We start from the raw sequence: 9,498 nt of genomic DNA on the forward strand, positions 1-9,498 counted from the left end.
TTTAACGTGCACTGACATCGCACAGTACACGGGCCTCTAGAATTTAGCCTCCATCGAAATTCGACCACCCCGACCGGGATCGAACCCGCGTCTTTCGGGTCAGCGGCCGAGCGCCATAGCCACTGAGCCACCGCGGCGGGTCGAAAGACATGACGGGGACACGCCGAGGAGGCAACGCTGCAGTGCACGCTGCCTCCTCGCCTCTCGGCTCCTCGCGAGCAGCCCCGTCCGCTGACGAGCGGTGGCGGGGGAAAATCTAGGGAAAACATGCCTGTCCCCAACCGGACATGACGTCATTAAATATCACGTGACCTATGACGTCACGCGTATGACGTCATATTTTTTTGACCAATCAGCGTTTCCAGCCTGCCGTCCCGCAAACGCTTGTGGCGAAAGTACCCGAATCATGCAAATGAGTTAGTGAAATGCTGATTTATACGGCGTTAGGTAGCCGCATTTTAACGGGTATTTATTTCAAGACAAAACTAAGCTTACAAAAGTCTTGTTTTGATTGCACAATGTAATGATATCGCGTTGTAAGAGCTCATCTGAAATAAGTAACCCTCGAGAGCGTTAATAGTGAAGGCTTAAGCGTACAGCCGCATGGGGGCGCTAACTGCTCTCCCGTTGCAAACCCTTCGCTCGCGGTGAGAAATTATCCGTCCGTGCGGTTAGTGAAGCGCGAAAATTGCTCGAATGGCGGCATGAATCAACGTTTTTAGATCCCTTTCAGTTTGAAAGCTGCGGTGCGCGGATTGTCGCCTCTCCGTTTCCTTCCGCGCGGTGGCGCTCGCCACGCTGTTTGCCCCAACGTTTTTAGATCCCTTTCAGTTTGCAAGCTCCCCCGCGCCGCGCCCGAGAAAGCGGCCCCCGCCCGCTTCCACTCACCACGCGGCGCTGCTGTCGCTGTCGGCCCGGAGGCGCCGGAGCGCTCGCGCTTGGCAGTTGCTGTGACAGCCTGTTCTCAGCCGCGATAACATTGGGAGCGAACACGTCGAACTCAAATTTGCTGTACTTTTGGAGCTGTCACGGTGAAACTTTGGTCTCATGGTTAAAGAACTGTTTCGCCTGACTAGTAAGGGTGAGATAAAGAGCAGGCTGTTGCCAGTTCGCAAAAAACCAATCGTTTAAATTGCGCTTTATCGCATCACGTTTGCGACGTTTAGCGCTGATGATATGCGTATATTGGAGTAGAGCTATCAATATTTCTTCGGGAGAATGCACGAAACATTAATGAAAGGATAAAACTAGCGATGTTCCGCTTCTAGATCAGTCACGAAATTCCGCGCTATATTATCAACGAAGCACCGCACATGCAAGCAGCATTTTGCACGTTCTTTAGAATTCCAATTTCAGTGAACACAAGTATAAATGCAGACACACTTAGCTGGATGCAGGGAGGGAATAACTATAGAAGAGCTTTTTATTTGCAATGATAGCACAGACAGGAGCAGCGTCCTGCACTTTCATTTTTAGAATGTTAATTTCATTGAACACAGACAAGCATTAAATGCAGACACACTAAGTCGGAAGCACGGAGGGAATGACTACTTGAAGGCGAGCTTTTTTATTTGCAATGACAACATTTTCTCTGTTCTCTAGCCGACGGTTCACGTCTTTCGCAGAGAAGTGCATGCGTGTCACTATGACAAAATGCAGCACTTGGCATGTAAAAGTGGCCATATGCTCTGCACATCCAAGCCGAGCAAGGTTTTGCAATTCAAGCTCGTCTAGCACCTCCCAAAAAACGTCCCTTTCAAAAACGGGACCTTCCTTCAAAGAAATCGGGATTGCTTTGTTTACAATGTTGGTAAACTCTAGCATCTTTTTGGTGGGATGCTTTAAGCACCCTTGCTTGAAGCTTTTGTATACTGTAAGATAAGTGTCGCTGCCAACAACTGGCACAGGACAGCTGATATCTTCTATGCTGATATCTGCTGGCTGCTCCAAATCAGGCGGCGGCGACGATGGCGCACACGCGAAGGGCCACGCTGGTCGGGCAAACAGCGTGGCGAGCGCCACCGCGCGGAAGGAAACGGAGAGGCGACAATCCGCGCACCGCAGCTTTCAAACTGAAAGGGATCTAAAAACGTTGGTTTGCCCGACCAGCGTGGCCCTTCGCGTGTGCGCCATCGTCGCCGCCGCCTGATTTGGAGCAGCCAGCAGATATCAGCATAGAAGATATCAGCTGTCCTGTGCCAGTTGTTGGCAGCGACACTTATCTTACAGTATACAAAAGCTTCAAGCAAGGGTGCTTAAAGCATCCCACCAAAAAGATGCTAGAGTTTACCAACATTGTAAACAAAGCAATCCCGATTTCTTTGAAGGAAGGTCCCGTTTTTGAAAGGGACGTTTTTTGGGAGGTGCTAGACGAGCTTGAATTGCAAAACCTTGCTCGGCTTGGATGTGCAGAGCATATGGCCACTTTTACATGCCAAGTGCTGCATTTTGTCATAGTGACACGCATGCACTTCTCTGCGAAAGACGTGAACCGTCGGCTAGAGAACAGAGAAAATGTTGTCATTGCAAATAAAAAAGCTCGCCTTCAAGTAGTCATTCCCTCCGTGCTTCCGACTTAGTGTGTCTGCATTTAATGCTTGTCTGTGTTCAATGAAATTAACATTCTAAAAATGAAAGTGCAGGACGCTGCTCCTGTCTGTGCTATCATTGCAAATAAAAAGCTCTTCTATAGTTATTCCCTCCCTGCATCCAGCTAAGTGTGTCTGCATTTATACTTGTGTTCACTGAAATTGGAATTCTAAAGAACGTGCAAAATGCTGCTTGCATGTGCGGTGCTTCGTTGATAATATAGCGCGGAATTTCGTGACTGATCTAGAAGCGGAACATCGCTAGTTTTATCCTTTCATTAATGTTTCGTGCATTCTCCCGAAGAAATATTGATAGCTCTACTCCAATATACGCATATCATCAGCGCTAAACGTCGCAAACGTGATGCGATAAAGCGCAATTTAAACGATTGGTTTTTTGCGAACTGGCAACAGCCTGCTCTTTATCTCACCCTTACTAGTCAGGCGAAACAGTTCTTTAACCATGAGACCAAAGTTTCACCGTGACAGCTCCAAAAGTACAGCAAATTTGAGTTCGACGTGTTCGCTCCCAATGTTATCGCGGCTGAGAACAGGCTGTCACAGCAACTGCCAAGCGCGAGCGCTCCGGCGCCTCCGGGCCGACAGCGACAGCAGCGCCGCGTGGTGAGTGGAAGCGGGCGGGGGCCGCTTTCTCGGGCGCGGCGCGGGGGAGCTTGCAAACTGAAAGGGATCTAAAAACGTTGGGCATGAATGGCGGTGCCGGCGCTGCGATTTGCTGCTCCTTGCATTCATTCGTCGTTTGTTAAACCCTAGAAGTGGGAAAGGTGAGCGACTTTCGAGGTCACCGCGATGCTTTCGAGTTGTCTCTGACTAGACAGCTCGTCTGTACAATCATCTGACGAGGCATATATGTGGTGGCTATGCAAGGATGCATTGCGGCGAGAAGCAGTGCCGAACTGTCGAGCTCTGAGGGACGATCGCCAGCTGTGAAACGTCGCTGAACGGATGGGCTTTGCCTCGCGTGATGAGCGGATGACACGAGAGGTGTTCGCGCGGCCGAGCAACAAACTCCAGGAATGTGTCGGGCTTCTTGACGAGACATCCGTGTGTGTGTAGCATCATTCTCATTCCTTTCGCATGCATGCTGGAGATGACTTTAAAACAAGAATCCGAAATTTGTATTCGGCACTTCGCGTTGCTTTTTTCATACTGTGTTTCAGTTTTTGCACACAGCGCCAAGTTGAGAAAACAAAGCCTAGCATGCTAGTACGTTGATCGATTTCTTTGTGTTTGGTGTTGATGAATGTGAAAGGCAGCATCGGTGAAATCAGCTGAAAGGCGTCGTTTCCTTAAGTGTGAAAAAAAAAAAATGCGTGACATTGTAAAAGAATACTATAACCTGTCTTAAGCATTATTAATGAAGCACACTAAAGTGATTTCGCTATTCAAGCTGAAATTTTCATAACAGTGTTACATCATCAGTTACGCAGCAGTCACGTGGAAATTACCGTAGGAGGGTGGAAAAAAATTATTTCTCTAAGGGCACACGGAAAACAAATATATATGAGTCTTGTACATTTTATTTACAGGTGTGGTGTTCCTGCCGGTGAAGGTTCCAGCTCACAAGAATCTGTGCGGGATCCATCCATGACCCATTTATGTGCAGTCTCTCTTAAACTGGTGAGCATGTGCTTAGTGTGTTGTGGCAGGCATGAAGGGATAGCATGTTTGCCTGCAGTAAGATTGCATGCGGCTAATGATATCTGTCTGCATTTATATATAGTTTATTGAGCAAGGAAGAACAGTGTAAATAGAACCACATGTAAATTAATCATGTCTGTACTTTTCAGGTGAAAGTGGAGATAGGTGTGGGTGACACGCAGTGTTGTTCTCTGGCTTTGGATTTCTCTTAGTGACCGCAATGTCAAGGTAGCCTCATTTCAATTGGTGCAAAATGAAAAAGCATGCGTATACTAAAAAACTCATGGTAGTCATAAACAGTTGAACTTGTGCCCTTCCTTGCAGTGCATTCTGTGGTGGTTTTCTTGAGTATATAAAGTATGTGTTAATTATTTGTATCCATCAGTTTGGGAAATGTGTCATCAAGTACCTCTAGCTATATGGCAACACTTCGTTTTGATACTAATGATTGATTTTGCAGTCAGCGTATTTTACATTTGTGCGTAAAACTAGACAATAGTTGAACTTGAGGCTTCAACAATTTCTCATATTTGGAAACGCAATGTCTAGCTCGTTGGAAGATTTCAGTGCACAGCGTTGATTAATGTGCAGGTGATGGTTTGCATCTTATGCAGATGTGGTGGACTACTCTCACCGTGGGGTCTCGTGTGCTCGGGAGCCATGATGCCAGATTCATCTTCGCTCACCCCTCGGCTGGACTGGCTGCCTAGCTGGGTGGTGATACCGGGTTCCTGAACGATTACATGAGGTGTCTGCAAAGGTGTCATGGTCATGGTACGCCATGGTCAAGAGTTCTCTGCAAAGGTCAGCGGAGCTTGCACTGTGCAACACAACATATTCATCCACACTCAGCTGCAGGACCATGACACCACTGGCAGGTGGTGATAACAGAAGGAGCACCAACATCTACAGCAGGGAGGAGGACACAGCACCATTTGGATTCTACCTGACAGACAGGAAGTGCATGATCAGCAGCTGCTTTCGAGAATTGCACTCACTGCCGTGATTGTCATGTGTAGCTATGCCACAAGTAATCAGCATACATTTGCTCTGCTTCAAGTTTGATAGCATACTGCCAGGAAGCTGATGAAGTCTTCATCATTTTGGTGCTGTTCTTTGAATAGGACCATATTGGTGATATCCATGACAGTAGAAATCATTTTTGTCTGGTGCTGCAGTTTTGTGTGAGTCAGGAAGTGCCCCAAGTGTTTTCAGCCTACCGTCTGCCAACTTGCTGAGTGCATGCTTCAACACATGCTTTGGTGATTGTGAAGAAGTGCCATCCCTTCGTGTGGTGCCTCCCTACGTGTTCTGCTTGTACACAACGCACATTTTATTTGGTGCTTAAGTTCAGTGAAGGACAGGAAAGCACCAAAATGTTTTCCTTCCAGCACCTGGGTGTTGACTGGACATGCTTTCACCAATGCATTGTTTGCTTTGGTGTTTGTTGAGAGCCAGCAGTCCACAACATGCTCAACATACAGCATGGTCGCTGTGTCTCTAGTCATTTACAACATCTGTTCTTCAGGGTGCAATACATCTTGTGTGGCACTGTTTGTGTGATGAGATCACAACATGCTTTGCCTCATGGCATTTGGTTGCCTCTGTCTGCTTGCTTTTGACTGCTTCTTTCACATGCTGCACGTAGTTATACAGCAGTGAACTATTTTTCCTGAAGGAAAAGTCATGTAATTGTTTCACGGTCATTTTCTCAGATGAAAATGCAAAGCCTGGCCAGCGCTCTGACACGTGTACCCATTCCCATCTTCTAGCTCAAATTTGTACCTGTGACGAAAACCTAGAAATTGTACATTAATTCAGTTGAAGGTAAATGGAGGCATAAATTATGCAGCTGGACGTAATTTGTGTTTCAATAATAAAGCTCCAAATGGCATTTTGTAGCTGGAACGGTATGATCCGGTTCAATAATTCTACTGGAAATGGATCATAATAGTCGTAGTAGTGGTAGTAAACTTTGTTGATCTTTCTGGGTTACTCAGGCGGTCTTCCCAGGTTTGGGATTTTTTTCTCTTTCCAGGATTTGCGGTCTGTGTTGTTTTTCTGCATGCATTGGAAGATCACTGCCCACCTGTCCTCCCAGTGAAACTCTGTTAGATCCCATTTTCATTGACATGTTCCCTTGCGTTTTGCTTCATGCAAATTGGGGATGCTGTTTGGTCATTTTATGAAAAATCCTAGACAACCTGCTCACCTCCTGAACCCTTAGTGTGACTGGACCATATCAGTGTACGTGCTGCCATTTTTCTGTTTAGCAAAGGCGACTGCTGGCTACTTAAGTTTGCAAACTAGGCAACACTAATGTGCATGTACACCACTGTCAAACGGTTATGAAAGATGAGTCTGTCCCAAAAAAATTCTTATCTTTGTAGACGAGACATATTCGTCAATGTGTATTGTTGCACTAGGTAATGATTCGCAGTTAGGCTGCATAATGAATTCTAGGATGCATGAAGTTCAGTGATGGAAATAAATTATTTTGCCAATAATGGCTTCCACAAACTTTTCACTCTGCATGTAAAAGACACCTCACTTTTTTTGAGAAAATTGCAACACCTAAGAGGCAATGCAACTTGTCTCGCTCCCCAAAAATGTAGGGGCACACTTAAGCTCAGCATTCATGGGTATCACACAACAGTGTTCATGGCTCCCTGCAGCGGTTTCTCTTCACACACACAGTCACTGTTCTTCATTCATGTTCACACATTTATCAGAGTTGCCTCAGCACAGGTTCCCAATTCTTGTCTTTGAACTCTTCCACACTGCAGTTCACCTATGTAATGTTATTGTAATTAGTTTCTCACTAATTGGCACATCTCTAGTTCACTGCAGTAATTACATTGCTAGGCTTCAAATTAAGCCAACAGCACCCACACATCACTCCCCCCCCCCCCCCCTTTGTACCTCAGCAAAGTCAATGTGCCTACACGGTCTAGTTGGTAGCGTGCTTGGCTGGCGATCCAGGGGTCATGGGTTTCAAGGCAGAAAGAAATTTATTAATTTTCTGTACGTAAAATCTATTATTTTATAAAGTGAAGTAGTTTCAGACGTGTGCTGACGTTTGATTCAGATTACAAATCCTCTTTTCAGTGACTTTCACTGTGGACATCCACGCGTGAAGCTTGTCTTTTGACGCAATGCCGGCTGGATAACACTGGGTTTTCTGCTGAATGGCAGCCTCTCTCCTTGACAGTGGTGTGTGCAGGCTTTCCGTACCTTTCTTTTCTGGCTGCACATGGCACCCAATAACTTCTTAGCACTAATTGCGATGCCATCACATACCATACAGCACTAATAATATTACCTGGTGGTAGTCGGAAAAAAAAAATTATTCTTATAGTGTGAAAAAAGAATAGCAGCCTGTTTCCACCTGACTTGGTTTGGTTTGATACTTCTGCTAGAACTTTCAGAGAAATTAGCCAGCAAAGCTGTACAAGACGGTAATTTTTCAGGGAGCTTAAATTTTATGCACAGGCACTTGCAATGACTCCAATTTCATCAACATTTTGCTACCTGTTCTATCATTATATTGGTGGTGAATAGCTTCTGTTCATTTATTTAACACTCTCCTCGTGGAAACTCTGAATCAGACTTGCTTACCATTTTTCAAGCTGCCTTAATCATGCTCAAAAAAACAATTTACCCTCCATGTGCACACACCACTAGGCATTTTAAGTGTTCTGTTTTTTTTTTTCTCATGCAGTGGAGTGTAATACATACATAGAGGGGAGAAATCTCCAACCTGTCACTTATGCTCGAGCACCAGAGCGGATTTTAAACGCTCATATCAGGCTTGCCCAAACAAACCGGAACCTCCTTTCCAAGGGGTGGAATCACAGGAGCGATGGGAGGCTTCTCTGCGCAGCTCACAGGCAGAGCTTCAGCTTTGCATCATGGCCTGGGCCTTGAAGGTTGCTGCAGCCAAACAGTGCCTGGTCACCTAAAGTGGCCTGAGGGCCGTCGCCGACCTCTTCAACACCCCTTCACTAACCCTCACCTGATCCACTGAAGTGGGACTAATAAAGTTATTACCAACCAAGGGCTGTAATAGCCTTCCTGCCAACGCACTTCACCATGGTAATTTTGAACTGCTTCTTTGAACAAATAATCTCTGAGCTGTACACAAGCTTTGTTCTCAGTACAGGTAGGCCCTTTGTTATTGGAATGTGGTAATCTACTGTTGCAGAGCAACTTCGATTAGTCCTCAGTGTCCTTTCAGACATTTGCCGACATTTCAGCACCTACATCTGGTATGGTGCCCTTCACTGAACTGTAGATATCATATTTTGCGTGTACATAGAGGGTTGTCTATTTTAGTTCACAGTAAAGGAAGGTACTTTGAGAGTGAACGCATTTCATTGAGCATTACTCTCCTGCAGTGCGCAATAGTGGCATCACAGGGTCTTTATTGCATCAGTGTATGGTGTAAATGTTGCCTAACGGCATTGTGATCCACCCCTCAAAGAAAACCAACAATGGCCCTGATATGTATGTGGTCAGGAGTGTGCACAGAGGGAAAGTCATGCACTTGCACATCAGGCTAGAAACATGACTGAGGCCTCTTGTAGATTGCTCGTGGAGTGCACAGGGCTTGCCAAAACCAATCCACATCATCCAGTGTTATCATGCTGCGTTAAGAGACCTTTTGCTAGAATACCACTGCTTGTCTGTGATGCTGCCTCCCTCAAATACTGTGGGTCATGTTAGCCTTGCATTTCTTGCCCCATTTGTGTGTTATCTTGCTGCTGTGCATGCTTGTGCTTTTCTTGTTGTGTTGCTGTTTTTCCTTCTTAACTCACCGTTGTTTTTATTATCCTTCAGCTCCTTGACCTGACCCAGAGCCATGTTCAGGCTTAATATGACATGCGCACTAGATAATACGCGTGTATGTGCATGATATAATAACTTGCATGCACGTTAAAGAACCCCAGGTGGTCGAAATTTCCGGAGCCCTTCACAACGGCGTCTCTCATAGCCTGAGTCGCTTTGGGACGTTAAACCCCAATAAACCAAACCGATAACTTGCATGAAGCAAATAAAGCAAGTGTCTTGCACACTGCATTACCTGTTTGTGATGTGGCATCACCCTCCACCTTCATTATCCCCCTCTATATTCGTCCCGTTCCCCAATGTTGAGTAGCATATGTGAAGATATCTTTTTCCAGCCGACTTCACCTTTCTTGACATCACACATTGCCCTCTTACAAGGAATCTTGCTGCATTGAAAGGA

Source organism: Amblyomma mixtum, chromosome 7 (assembly GCF_055824585.1).
Source record: "Amblyomma mixtum isolate Tamu chromosome 7, ASM5582458v1, whole genome shotgun sequence".
NCBI classification, from domain to species: domain Eukaryota; kingdom Metazoa; phylum Arthropoda; class Arachnida; order Ixodida; family Ixodidae; genus Amblyomma; species Amblyomma mixtum.